Source organism: Cygnus olor, chromosome 1, assembly GCF_009769625.2.
Source record: "Cygnus olor isolate bCygOlo1 chromosome 1, bCygOlo1.pri.v2, whole genome shotgun sequence".
Taxonomy (NCBI): Eukaryota; Metazoa; Chordata; class Aves; order Anseriformes; family Anatidae; genus Cygnus; species Cygnus olor.
In genome coordinates, this window is record NC_049169.1 from 9,211,950 (window position 1) to 9,227,496 (window position 15,547).

A 15,547-nucleotide genomic window follows, 5' to 3' on the forward strand; every position below is an offset into this window, starting at 1 on the left:
AGAATAAATTGTTTTGCAATTCCAGATAAAAGTTATAGTTTTCATCTTAGCAGGTCTTGATCTATTTTAATCAGACTTGAATTCTGGGAGTATGCTTACCAGTATTTAAAATATGTTTTATCACTATTTTAACTTTTAACACTTTAACTGACTCAATAATTGGCTCCCTTTGATAACTGTGACCTGTGACAGACAAATACAACACACACATGGATATTCTTTGAACTATAAACTATAGAAAAACAAATGAATTTTTCTCACCAATGTCATAATTAAAGAAGAAAAAATTGCTGTTGTTCAGAAAAGTTGATTGTTGTCATAAAAAGTGTAGTTAATTTTATAGTCAAGAAATGATATAATTGGGGATTGCTTTAGGGTCAGTTTTATTTTTTCGATTGTATCAGGCTAAAAATGGATGTTCATATGATGTCGTTCATGAAATAATGTATAATTGTTTCCTTATAGATTCATATTCACAGTTTGTTTGTTTATCTTTGAAAATTGGATTTTTGTCCATGTGTTCAGTACTTTCAATACTTTTACTAAACTAGCACAGGAGAAGCCAGATTTGCAACTGCAAATCCAGAGTGCTAAACTCAATGGCAAAAATAAGCTTTTCTAAGGGGCAGAAATTTTCCAGAAATTTCCTCCATTCAAACTTTGCTTGATTGCAAGTACTAGGTACAAAAATATTTTAAAAGTCATATATCTTAGGAATTTCACTTTTCTCTGATTAAAAGACATTTTTGTTACAAAAATTTTTGACTTTTTTTTTTTTTCAAGAAATCTAATTTACTTTAATCTAACTGGTTTTCAGTGACTTTCTAGAAGTAATTGGAAAACACATTTTAGACACTGTTTTCTAACATTGTTTCATATTCAATAGAAACATCTGGGCTTAGCTCTTAGTTCTCTAGCTATAAATACTTATTGAAGCTTTCTCTGAACAAAAAACTTTCCTTTATACCCACTGCTCTGCCCCAAGCTGCCAAGCTCAAGCAGCCAATGACGTAGGACACAATTTTGTTGTACAGCCTGCTTCCAGGAGTGTTTACTTATCTTACATTTAGTAAAAAAAAATATATTATTGAATACCCCAGAAGTACATGAGTATGTATTACCACTACTATTCTTCCAATATAAACCAGAAGAAGATCAAAGAAAATCACCAAAACCCAGATTCTCTTCTTATGTGGAAAAAAGCTTGAGGCCTGTAGTTTTTTGAGACTTCAAAACCCTGGTGAACTAAAGCTCCTCCTTGGCTGATGCCAGTGCCCAAAGAATAAGAGTAATTTAGAGCTATTCTCGATTTAGTGTTCCATTTCTTTTTTGAAGTGACACACAAATTCTCAGCACAAAAGGTCTTAGTTATTCATGTTCTTCTTTTGGGCTTCTATCAGGGATCTCTGATTCTCTGGTGCAGAAAAGGGAAAAGAAAAATCCTGCTAAGGAAAGAATATTACTATATATACTAAAATTACAATACTTTGTTTCTGCTGGTGTATTATGTTCTCTTAGGAAAAATAACTGGGTAGAGTGAAGTTCCCAGGGTGGAAAAATTATTCCTTCCTTGGAAATTACTTAGTCCATTTGGGGAAACAAGCTTTCAGAGTGAAAGTTGGTTGGCAGAGTAAAAAATCACAGCTAAGTCCTGCACTATTGAGTAGGATCACTGGCTGAGAGAAGCAGCAGGCAAAGGCAACCAGACATCAGAAAAGAGGAAGGAGATTTCCTCAGGGCCACAAAGATCTATGCCCAAATTGTTGCAACTCAAAGCTACTGAGTTGGCTAGAAACTAAGACCATCCCTGCAGAGACAGTAGAGTTGTATGTTATCCCCACCCACTTTTTTTTTTTTTCCCACTCTTTTTGACCAAGTTAGGGTGAGCTGTATTTATGGAGTTGTCCTAATGTGTATTCTAATTAAATCTGTCTTTCTTCAGGTTAAAAGTCTTTCAGTCTCTGGTGAGTTCACTGCAAAGGAATGGTCTCTGCAGATCTATCCCAAGGCACTAGCCAACTCTGAGTACTTCCAAAATGTTAGTCTTATTGTCAGAGCTCTGACTTGGCTTTTCTGCAAGAATAACTGTAGGTTGTATAGACATGTATATATGTTTTTACAATATTTATATCTACAATATGTGTAGATATAAAAATGTGCAAATTAACACATAAGCCTTAGGTAAACTCCCTTGGTTAAAGATAGCTTGACTGTAAAAGCAGAAAATTCAGTGCAGACCAATTTACTCTGCTTTTTATATGGTAGACCTAACTTACCTGCCTAGCTATGACATGAAAACAACCTTAAACCTTATGCTTTTTTCACATACACAAAAACAAATGCTATGCTTTTATTAGAAACATTGTTTTTCTCTATGCTGTTTTCACCCTAAAGCAATATATAGATAGATATACATACTTTTTTTTTTTTTTTTTTTTTTTTTTTTTTTGGTATGGCTATGCAAGATTGCACCCCGTGGACCTCTACTCATACTAAGTAACTCTGTGTAGCTGTGCACAGAATTTGCAATGCGGTTAAGCTCCATGATCCTAGTTCCATAATAATGCTCTGTATTCACAATGTCATAGCAGTATGGGGTAGTAGTAGTGGGTGACTGTTACATGAATGATCTATTTATCTGGTTTGAATTTTGTTTTAACTATTTGTTCACAGTAAATCAAGCATTCTTAACCAACCTCACTCAACATGCTTGGGCGGAAAGCCAGATTCCACCATGCTTACTGAGTACCACCTGACAGACCGCTTAACGCTTTGCAAATGGTAGTACTAGTTGCCTAGAAAGAGACTGCCCAGAGAGGTTTTAAGGTTTGTAGAATTTAACCCTCTAACAATACTAAGCAGAAACTACGAATAGGTTTCTAAGCATCTAAAATAATATGATTTCTCATCTAATTACCTAATTTCCACTTATACCAACAAAAGAAAGTTGGCATATCCAAACATCGATGCAACAGGTATCTGAAAGAGCTTTCTTTGTCATTGAAGAAAGGTAAATAGCTGAGACTTAAATATCAAACCTCAAATAGCTAAAATTTGAAGAGGTAAATCCAAGATACATGTCCACGGGACTGATGCATTCACTAAAGAGCTGCAAGTTGGTGGCACGAAGAGGGCAATAACAGCTATAAGAGGACTCCATATATGTTGTATGTATATGGTCAATATATCTTCCCTGTTCAGTACTGTTGCTTTTGGTCCATGACTGCATGTAACATATCAAAATGCTGTACAAATAAAATGATTCAAACTTTCTGAGGGAATATGACTGCGATCACTTCTGTGCCCCTTTCTTTAAATTAGCATCTGTGACCCAGTTGCATAAGTAGTTTTTCTGGCCAGGATTGAAGACTCCTTCCTACTACCCCATTGTCATTTTTTTATGGAGCAGAGCCATTTAAGATGTGCTGTGTTTCTTTTTTCAAGGGTTGGGCCCAAAGCCTTTGACAAGTTTTGCATTTGCAATTGATTTGCTCCCTCCTGGGCTTGAGAATAACAAGCAATGGATAATATCGCAGGATCAGACATTTCATGATGAAATAATAAGGGTTGGATGAACTGACAGCTTTTCTCAATGTTCTAAAATGCTCATTAAGTTAGACATTGTTTAGATTTTTTGAGTGAAAAACTCATTTGCAAGCACTATAGTCAGAAGAAAAAAGAATTGTGTGAGATACATATTGTGTGAGATGGATAAGTATAGTCAGACTGTAGCATTATTATCCTGGAGCAGATGAAGGAACCTAGCATCTCTCCCAGATAATACACAAAAGTGTTTTTTTTTGTTGTTTTTTTTTTTTTTTTTTTTTTTTTTTTTAATGATAAAAGAAGCTCTTTTCTCTTAGACTCCAGCTGTTTTGTTGGACTCATGCTCTAGCAAATATCAGTTAAACTTTGTTCTCTCTTTCTGAAACAAAACTAAAGTTATTTTCAGTCTCAGTATTTCATAGTCTTTTGCAATGAAACAAACAAAAAACTGTAATGTCCCATGCATCAGTTGTGAAATGAAGACCCCATGGCACTTTTAGGAAGAATAGGTGAGTTAGTTCCAGTGCGGTTTTAACAATTATGTACTCTCTGGTTTGAACTGTCTTAACATTCATCTATAAAAATACTTTTCTTCACTGTCTTTAAAGTGCTGTGCTATGCTTCGGCTTGCTATTGAACTACTGCTGCCAATGCCAGACCAGCAGGGAATAAATAAGATGAGCAAAACTTTCTGAACAGAGCAGGCTGCTCAAAATAAATAAATAAATAAATGAATAAATAAATAAATAAAATAAAATAAAATAAAATAAAATAAAATAAATCAGAACTTTTCAATTCTTTTTAGTTTATTCCCAAATTGCTTGTATAATATGTTTATAATGAAAGTATAAGGACTTTAGTATGAAGATCATCTGCTAGTTATGCATTAGAACTATTAACTAACTATGGTTATGCATTAAAACTTTTTTTTTTTTTTTTTTTTTAGCATTTTTACCTCATTATCTACATTAGTTCTTTACAAAGGTAGGAGTTTTAAGAAATGACAGATCAGAACTGTTTCTGTAGTTCAGAAGTCTGTTCTCTCTTTTGGAGGGAAAAAAATCAGTCTGTTTCTAACAAAAGCCAAATTGAATATCTCATATCTTAATCTAAATTAATTAGGTATCAGATACAGGTCAAAGTTCTGGGAGATGTACTCCACCCTTCTGGTAGTGCCATTGTAATAGATCTATGGATCAGAACTATGAATAGGAATGGAGTCATTTGGAAATAATAATAATAATAATAATAATAATAATAATAATAATAATAATAATAATAATAAAAGTTATTCCTTGCCAAAAGAGAAAAACAGCAGAAATTAGATTGTTGTTTAATTGAAAGTACAGAGGTATAACTCAAGGTAAACCCAGGATATTTCATTCAGTACTATATAGAATGCTTAATTTTCCTCCTTGTTAAATTGATTTTAAAATGTAATGAAATTAAGTTTACTTTTCATTGTGTGTCTCTCAGTTTGCTTGGATCAATAGCAAAAATGTATTATATAAATAATAAATGCATGATAGGTTAATCTGGTTACAAAGTAAACTGAGTGGAAGGAGTAGCTGGGTTAAACCCTTTCAGGAAATAATGTGGCTTGCATCATAGTGGTAAACTCTACCGAAGACACACACTGCAAATGTCCTTCTGCATTCCTTTTAAGGACACAGACTCCAGAGAATTCGTTATTACATCATTACAAGTCATATTTTATGTTTTAAATATTTATAATATTATTTTATTGAAGCTTAATCTTCAGTTAGGACACAATGACTTTTTTATGTGCATCCATTTTCACAGCATTGTGTACACAGACTAGGCCTTCGGGGCAAGTTTTATTGTGCCAATGTAACATATGTTCCCAATAGGTAAGTGACACATGAAAGAAAATAATGTGATTTAATGTTTCAGTTTTATTGCTTGCAATTTAACATATGGCAGTGAAGAAGATACAATCAATAAAGCTACATGAATGTGAAAGCACACAATAAAAGATACCTCAGAAGGAAGGTCTGATTTAAAGATTTATTGAATCTAACTAGTCAAATAATTCAACATAAAAATTGTATTTATGGTCTTGGTCTCATACTTTATTGGCAAGTTCCTAGTGAATGGTTAATCATTTTGTAAACTTCTTCCAAAAATCTTGTGCAAATTTTGCTCTTCACCCATTTCTTCACCCATTTCCATTGCACTTCTGTAAAGAAATCATAACCAAAACATTATTTTTTTTAATCTTCTGTATTTCACACACAGTATCCAGTAATATATATTAAAACTTGTATCAGTTTTGGTCAAATACTGCCCCAAAAGCTGCAAAGCATGAAAAAAAAAAAAAAAAAAGAGACCCAGAAACAGAACTTTAAAAAGTTTTGTTTTTTTTTTTTTTTTTTTTTTTTTTATCAAACTAAGAATGAACATTTTCTGAAAGTACTTAATACTTTGGGGAAAGCAAACTTTCATTTGATTTGGCAAAAATGTCCCATTTTACTGAAAAAGTACCATGAAAATCTGGAATTTTCCACTTCATTTGCTAAAAAAAATAAAATAAGAATAAGAATAAAAATAAAAATAAAATAAAAATAAAAATAAAAATATAAATAAAAATATAAATAAAAATAAATAAAATCCTATTATTTTCCAAAATTAATGCTGTGGAGAGGTATTGCCATTTTAATGAAAAATATATATTTTCTATGAAATGACAGCTGTAAAAGAATTATGATGTCTTTAGTGCAAGGTCCCTAACAATTTATTAAGTAGTTCTGGAGCCAAAAACTTTTTGGGATTTGAAATACAATATTCAGAAACAAAATTTCAATTCCAAGCAGATGAATGTCTTATTTTGTAACTACTTACATGCAGTCAGTGTAATGAAGAACTAAAACTGGTGACCCAAAGGATTAAAAAAATGTGAATTCTCAGGAAATTATTCAATCTCTGAAGTTCATGAAGTTTTATTCATTAGGACAAAAGAAAGAGAAATCTTGAATTGGTCTTCTTTAACTTACACAGAGCTTAGATGTTGACTCTGAAAGGAGTAAGTTCTTTTCAGAAGCAGCTGAATGGCCAGTATTTACTGTATATTAAGAAAACAAAAACAAAAACAAAAAACCACTATTACAGGAGTTGCATCTTCTTTAATATTACATGTGACTAATTTGGTTACAGTGTTTGCTTTTATTGAATATATCCTAGTTGTCACGAGGAATTGTTAGGATAGGATAATTTGTAAGACAACATAAAACTTCACTGCAATTTGTTTTCGCTTTTGTAATCAGCTTTTACTTCAGGGAAGGAGACAGATTTTCAGATCCATTTTCTCTTTTATTTGTGTTATTAATTTTATTTTAGAATGTTTATATGAATGTTTGGTACCTACAGTGACCTTCATAGTCTTGGACGACACACCCACGTAGTTCAATAAGCATAAGTTCAATAGAGATACCTGAAGAAGCAGAGTTATACAAGAGAGTAGCGTCGTGCCAGTCACATTTATCAGGTTGAAGACAGCCTCAGGAATTGCCTCCCTGTCTAATATTGGGTTTTCCTCCATGAATCTTCCTCATTAGCATGTTCCTACCAGCTAGACACTACCAAATTTCAACCTCACAGTAATATAGACATTAAGCCAAAGAATACTTAAATCACTGCAGGGTCTTGACATATGTGGAACTTATATATGAAATAAGCGTTGAACAAGCATATATTATTTCAGTTTCTTCATGCATTGTGGAACCTGATTCTCATGAATATACTATTCCAGTTTCCTCATGCACTGTAGTATCTGAATCCATGAACATATTCCATTATGATCCCTGATTGCCTGTAAATGCCTCTTCAGTGATTATGTTGAACACATGGTACCTATTTGCTTTGTTGTCACATTTTATGGATTGTGAAGCTCCTTAGGATATGGCTTGTAATAAAAGTTCTATTTAAGAGATGATTGTAATTTTATATGCATATATATATAGAAAGAGAGAAAAGACACTTGTTAGATGTCATCTACATTCATGTGTGCATTTCCTGTCATTATGACATGAAGGATTATCCAAAACATTTGTAAAACCTGTGGGAGAATGGTAAAACTGTCATGAATTTCCTTGAGGTTCCTGTTGCAACATAGCACTTTCTGTCTTCTGGGTTGAGGTGACACAACGACTGTCAGGTTCATTCATCCTCTTCTGTCTTCTATCCTGCTTCGTTTACCTTTGCCTCAGTGGTGGGATACAGAATATGAAATAAGTTTGGCACCAAGAAAGAGGTGTCATATACACCTCCTATAAACTGATGCAGCTGGAGTACTAGACCCATAAAACTGTAGTGTAGGGGTGCCATATGGAAAAAAGATTCCATAATCTGTGAAGCATTTGATCCCCATTTAACTTGTCAATATATATCTTCTAAGCTTACCACTGAAGATGGAAATCCTTTGTAACATAGTACTCATACACTTCAGATGACCACAGAAGACTAGAGCAAAACTAATCAGATAAAAATAATGTATACTTCCCCAAGCAAGTGTCCAGTAGGTTTCTGTATAAATTCTATGTGACTTGTTTTCCATCATGACACACCTACATACATTCTCTAGGTAGCAAAATTCTCCAGCTACTGGCTAAAAATAAGTCCACGGTACCGTGGTAACTGCCTAACATTGCAAAGAATGTTGCCTTTTGGAACTTAAAAAGCCACCAGCAAAAACTTCTTTACAGTGGTTCAGCCTTCCTTACAGCCTTCCTTAAAGTGATATAATTAAAGCAAAGACATCTGCTTATTTGTCATCAGAAAAGAACCTTCTCTGTCTCTCTTAGCATAATTAAATTGGAAGTCTTTCATTACGTTATCGTGCTTACCCCTACATGTCTTCAAACATTGCTTCCCAAAAAATTATGAGTTTGACTAAAAAACTGACCTGCCTTCACGTGCTAGCAACCTGAAAGACCAAATTTAAAGAATGAGTTATTTCATTACAAACATCTGTACATGATGGGCCTTATAAGATATATGAAGGAAACGGCTGAAAACTGAAGCCCTCAACAATTAAGTCACCAGCCCCAAAATGCTGACTGCCTGATAGCTGCTGTGAGAGTGCCCAGGCTGTCCAACCAAAAACCACCTCAGCTATTTACCCCATGTGACCAAAGCCACAACTATGGGAAACAGCTTTACAGAAATTCTTTTCAATACCCTCCCTTTTCCACAGCCCTTGCCAGCCTTCTACACAGTAGGATCCCTGGAAAGGAGCTCCAAACCCTCTCCTTCCTGACATATCCATGATGAACAGCTGCAACTCCTTAGGCACTGAATGCAGCTGCCTTGAGCTGTGCCATTGAAATAATCCAAAAAGACAGCAAAAATGGAAATACATTATTGAGTGTATGGTTAGTGGTCTTCATGCATCAGCTAGATGGGTGGCTTCCAATTTATGTTGCTGAGGCTGCTGGAAATCATGCAAGAAACACAAGTCTGGTTCTTTTTTTCAGTGTTTTAGTTCTGGAGTTATTTCTGGGTAAGGAGAAAGTGAAGAAGACCAAACACGATTCTGATGTTCCCTTCTCTTCCTTCTTGGCTAAATTCTTAATTTATATTATTACTAAGCTTTTACTGCCTTCAGGGGCACTCAGTCCACATCCAAGAGACCAGTTTTGTGGTCATGAATATAATGGTTCACTGCTGTTTGACGATATCTGAAGAAGTACAGATACCGAGAGTAGAAAAAGCTCATTAGCATGGATTTCTATTCAGGCTAATTAGTAGGCAGCTGAGAAGCAGGTTGTATTTAGCTGAGAAGACCACTTTATGAACATGATCCAGCACCTGAGGTAGTTTAAAGAGGACACTGCATTGTGTTGTTGATATATCCTAAATCAGATTATGTTATGATTTGATTTACTGGTTAAGAAATACTTGAATTTAGTTATCATAACTTCCCTGCACTTAGCTAAGTGCTTAACAGCATATCTGGGCAGGCTTAAGCCTGTATGATGTTTTATGAAACTCCAAGTTGGCTGGGTGCTTCCTGTGAGGCCTACAGCAATTCCTACCACCAACATTGCAAGGAAATAAAAGACAACTGTGTGGAGGAAAAAAAAAAAAAAAAAAAAAAAAAAGGATAAAAGTTATTTGTAAAAAACAGTGCCCCACAGTGTTCTATTCATGGCACAAAATGATCCATCTGAGAAACCTTTGCATGATTATTGCTTGAAAACATTCTTCTTATCTGATCAAGTGTTTCTTAGGAATTTCTTCATAGACTGGGGTCATGAGACTGTTTCAGAAAGACATGATGCTGCCTGGTGCTGAGAACTGCAGTCCCAGTCCAGAAAAATGTTTGGCTCTAAGCAAGTTGGCAGCTCCTTTATTAACATATGTGAATGGTATCATGATTTCAGAAGTTAAGCAAGGGCTTAAACAATTTTGTTTTGTGTTGCTTTCCTATTTCTATGAAGCAGGCAGAAGTTTTCAGTGTATTTTCTACAGCTTATTTTACACTTTCCTCTGTTCCTGGCAAGAGCTTGTGACTCTTGTAGTTCCAATTTCCTCTTGAAATTCATGAAGTATAAAATATCACACTGTATATAGTTAATTTGCTCTTCACTTGCTAAAATGCCTACTCCTAAGAAAACCTTAGAAGTTATTCTCTAGCAGGCTTAAGTGGGAATAGGCCAGCAGCCTCCCAGCTTAAAACTGGCAGTGAAAAGAAAAAAAAAAGAAAAAAAGAATCTAATGTCATTTTTTTGAGAATGTAGGTACTTCCACAGTGTACCTACACTTTTCTTCCTAACAAATTGGCACTGGGAAATAAGAAGGCAACAGATAGATATATATATATCTTTATATGTATAAATATATATAAAAAAAATATATATTTTTTTTCATTTAGAAAGTGTTCACGAGGGAAATAGGAGGAGACTATATGTGACGTATTGGTATATACTGCAATTTTTTTGTTAAATCTGGGCAAATGTAGAGTTCACATTGGAAAATTAATAAATTTTAATTTCAGTTATCTAGGGAAAGTACTCTTTCTTTGTTCTGTCTCCACTATGCTATTAGCTTTTCATCTACACCAAATGATAGTAGTTACCAAACAATGCAGTAAATTAAAATAGACCCTTCATCTCCCCTCATCTCTAGAACAAATTATTACAGAACTAAGTTTGGGCAACCAGGCTTTCTTCAGGATCAGTATGGCAGAATCAAAAACCTATGAAGTTCATTGATGTGCACTGACTTTTTACAAATAGACATGCACAGTGAATACGAAAACTACATTTAAAATTATCAGGGTACTGTGAACCTGTGTTTCAGCCTGGTAGTGAACACTGGATTCAGGCACAGGCTCATATACTTCATTAAGAAACCTGTAATTCTGCTTGTTAAGCTGAAAGCAAGTAAAAAATGTATTTGCTACATCTGGGTTGCAAGATGAAAGCATAGGATTCATGATTAACTATGCATCTGTCTTTGATAGGAGACAACAAGCAATAACTTGTTCTCACCGTATATAGCACCTTCCAGATGAGAAATGCACAGTGGTCTGCAAATTCAGGGCATCTTCGTAACACTTCAAAGAGTTATTTCTTCCTTGAGAGATATTATTATCTCTATTTTACAGCTGAAAAAAATGGAGGAATGACTAGCTACAGTCAATCTTTTCAGCCATTAGTTCCATAAATAATTCCTGCTTGTGTGTCTTAAAGTTTTATTCTGGCACCTGTCAGAGTAATATCCAAGCTCCTCCTATATTAACTCAAGATGTTGGATGTATTTCAGCTTGACATCTATAATTAGTGCCTAAATAAGTAGAATTCAAGTCATCTGCGGTTGTTCATCATTAAGCAATCAGGACACAGTTTAAAGCACTTACATTTACATTTAGAAATCTTCTGATAGAAATGTAAGTGAAAGAGGGAAGTTCTGGGAGTGGCTCAGAATGTCTGAGCCTGCAACCGTCAAGTACAAGGTCATTCTTTCTTTTGAAAGAAAGGATGCAACAGTGTGTAGAATTGTACAGGAAAATGATGGAGTATTAGGAATGTTTGCAAGTGATTTCAAAAAAAAATAAATTAAAATTTGTTATCAAGTATCTATTTTGTTCTCCATTTTGGTAGGGAACATGGTGAATGAAAAAGCAAAATCAATTTTGACATTACACTGAACACTAAGATTCTATTTATCAATTCTTCTTGCAATGATACTTCTAGGGTAACTTGCAGGGTCAAATGAACATTACACACAAAAACATTATTAACATACTTACAATTAAAGATATTTACTGATTAAAGAAACTAACAATATATTGCACTTTGAAATGGAACACTTAACTACTGGAACCATACAGTGGAATCCAAGGTTCTCATACAGATAATAATCCCTAACAGCTACCTAACACTTTTTTATCTTGCAATAGTTATCAAAGAAAAAGTAAATTTTTGAGGTTCCAAGGGGTAGTTTGGTAACGTAAATTGCTCCAAGCCAATTCTGTAAATATATTATTAGTGAAATCCCATGAATACTTTCACAAAGATGTGTGTGTTGGTGATGTAAATAAAAATACCTCTTATTCTACTAATTAAAATCAGTAGCTAAACCTTGCTAATCCACCTGAATTATCATATCAGCGTGTTGCTACTAGTTTCCTGCTTTGTTTGTTTGCTTTGCTTTGTTGTTTTTGTTTGGTGGTGGGTTTTGTTTGTTTGTTTTGGAAGATGTGATACATGGCAAATGTTTTTTAATACATTTCATGGAACCATAGAAATGCTAATTAGAAGGAAATTCTGGATGTGTCTAGTCCAGCTTCCTGCTCAAAGTGGGACTGTTGCCAACACTAACCTTATGGCGAGGGTTTTTTTTTTGCCCCTGAAAGTTTAATCTGAGACTCTTAAACTGCAATTTCTGTTGCTTGCCCCTTGCTTTGCTGTTTGCTACTACCAAGAAGCGTCTGGCTCTTCTGTCATTGTAACTTCCATTCATCTCCTGTTGTTTCTGTTGTTGAGCCTACTGCTGGGGCTGTAAAACTGTTGAGTCTTTCTTTTACTGAATGTAGTACTATCACAGCATTTAAAAGAAAATGTCCCTTTCCCACCAATTAAGTTATAAACATGATTTAATATACTTTTATATGAACATGCAAGTGCATACACATAAAATTCTTTTAGATTTGTATAATATATATCTTTCTGACAATATTGAAAGTATATTTAATTTTAACCTGAAGTAGTCATTTCTTCTTGCTTACGGCGATGTCAGAATTGTACGTTTTCATTCATATCCTTCTTTCATATATAAGAATTGAAAACTACATACGCATGTAAATATGCACACATAAACATGCATATGCTCATTCCATATGCAGTGCAGACGTACCACAGTTTGAAATATTTTATTCAGGAAACAACTGAAGAATGGGATCTGTATATTTTTTTCCTCTGATAAGGTTGCTTCTCTGGCCTGTGCAAACTTTTGGCTTCGAAGTCACCCATGGAAACATTTAAGTATTTGTGACTACAGTGGGAATCCTTTTCCTCTGGGCAAACAGATTTTTTGACTTGAGATGGACATCAGCCATGTAGATCAGATCCAAAGAAGGATTTGAGGAGACTAAAACTTCCACTTACTGCATGTTGGATCCAGAATTTTAATTTAACCCATTACAAAGATAGGGACTGTATATGAAATACATGTACTGATCCATCTGGATGTTATTTGCATCTGTGATTTAGTTAAGGGTCTCATTTACATTTTATATTTGAATTCAAGAAACTCTTTAAAACACTCAGCTAAGGTACCATTGGGATGGAGAAATCATTCCATGAGAATAGTCTAAAAAGTCACTGAAGCAAAATTGTAAAATGAATTAAGATTGTTCATGGCATTACAGATAAAAGTTTTTTGAAAATGAGAAAAAAAATATCAGAACAAAAGCTAGTTACGAAATATGATGCAGAGCATACTTTCTAGGTATGGCAAAAAAAAAAAAATTGAAATCTTTAGGTCCTAAAACACATATTTATTTCTTGAAATAAGACTAAGCTTTTCTTACAAGTTCCTCCCCTTTTGCCCCCAGCTTTGTTTTTTGTTTGTTGGTTTGTTTTTGTTTTGTAGATGAATGCAAAACATAATCTAATTTTTTGTTTATTCATGGGGACTGTAAAGATCTTTGTTGTTGTTGCACAAAGTCAGATATCATTGGAAGTTATAAAAATATTCTTGTCTGGAGTCCAGAGGCTACTTTATTAAATGCTGATGCAGGGAAAAATATATAAGGAGAATCATTTTAACATATATAAGGATTTATTCCACTACAGAGGAGGAGGATGATAATATACCTACCTTCTCAACAGCAGAGTTTACTTTTCTTCAGCACCATAAAGAAGATTAATAATTTTACTCCCATTTTACAGAGGGAGTATTTAACTCCAAGAAAAACAAGTCCTAATTACATTACAGAAATTGTCTATAGTCTTGAGATTAAATATAACCATATCATATATGCCATGAGATAAAATATATTGTTAGCATTGTTCTTTAACCTTGCTTATTCTTAGACACTGTCAGTAAAAACACAGTAAAAGCCACATTTGCTGTATTATTTACTGCTGCAATAAAAGGTAGTAGTTAATTCCTGGGGAAAAAAAATAGTTTTAAAGGATAATAGTATAAATCCAGGAGTGGCCTCAAGTATATGACAATCATTGGACATAACATGACAGTACCTAATAATACTATAATTGCTCTAAGACAAAAGGACAACTTGTGGTTTGCAGTGGCAGGCTTATGTCTTGCAAAGGTCCTTGGAGTGACTCATGAGATCCTATAGAAAACCTAGACTAAATGTTTAATTTAAAACCCAGAAGTTTGTTTTTTTTTTTTTTTAATAAGTATATTTTTTATTTTGTTAAGTATAAAATGTCTGTGTATATCTACTATGCACATCCCATGCTCCGTCAGTCCAGTGGATGTTACTCATGCCAACAGCAGCACATTTTAGCATGTAGTGTGAGTTGTCCATTGATCTTCAGATTCTGAGATTAAAGATGCTGCCTACATAGATGGATATCCTTACTTACAGCTATTATATTAGATTTACACTATAAATTGTTGAGTATAATAATATGATTGCAAAAGTTTTTATAATCTCAACATTAACATTGGAACTGTTCCATAGGGTTATTTTTTGTGGGGACAGACAACTATTTAAAAGGAACTAAGATTATAATTTCAGCAGGATCATTCATAAATTACGACCATTACATGGTAGATACTGCACCAACTCAGAGCAAAATGAGCAGGGTACCCTAGGGGTCAGTACCAGGTCCAGTCCTGTTTAACATCTTCATTAATGATCTGGATGATGGGGTAGAGTGCACCATCAGTAAATTCACAGATGACATAAAGTAGGGGGTGTGACTCACTCACCAAAGGGCTGTGCTGCCATCCATACCTCAACAGGCTGGAGAGAGGGGCTGACAAAAATCTCATGAAGTTTAACGAGAAGTGCAGAGTCCTGCACCTGGGGTGGAACAACCCCAGGCACCAGTACATGCTGGGGCCACAAGCTCTTCAGAAAAGGACTTAGGAGTACTGGTGGGCACCAAGTTGAACATGAGTCAGCAATGTGCCTTTGCCGCTAAGAAGATTAACAGCATTCTTGATTGCATTAGGCAGAGTATTGTCAGCAAGTTAGTGGAGGTGATCTTTCACCTCTTCTCAGTGCTGATAAGGCCATACCTGAAGTGTCCAGTTCCGGGTCCTCCAGTACAGGAGACATGGACATGCTGGAAAGAGTCCAACATAAGGCCACTAAGATGATCAGGGGACTGAAGCAACTCTCCTATGAAGACATGCTGAAAGAATTGGGACCATTCAGCCTGAAGAACAGGAGGCTTAGGGGGATCTTATCAATGTCTATAAATGCCTGAAGGGAACGTGCCAAGAATATGCGGCCAGGCTCTTTTCAGTGTTGTCCAGTCACAGTACAAGAGGCTAT

General features: G+C 34.6%; 1 protein-coding gene and 1 long non-coding RNA gene across 2 annotated transcripts in view; one reads left to right on the forward strand and one right to left on the reverse strand.

Moving 5' to 3' along the window:
- SEMA3A (semaphorin 3A) overlaps nucleotides 1-15,547 on the forward strand; it is a 331,651-nt gene that overhangs the window by 60,145 nt on the left and 255,959 nt on the right. The gene's annotated exons all lie outside the window — the stretch shown is intronic.
- Nucleotides 5,566-10,157, reverse strand: LOC121065421. The gene is made up of 3 exons (XR_005817050.1): nucleotides 7,622-10,157; nucleotides 6,561-6,628; nucleotides 5,566-5,746 (listed from the first exon to the last, which is right to left on the reverse strand). It is a non-coding gene; the product is annotated as an uncharacterized LOC121065421 (long non-coding RNA).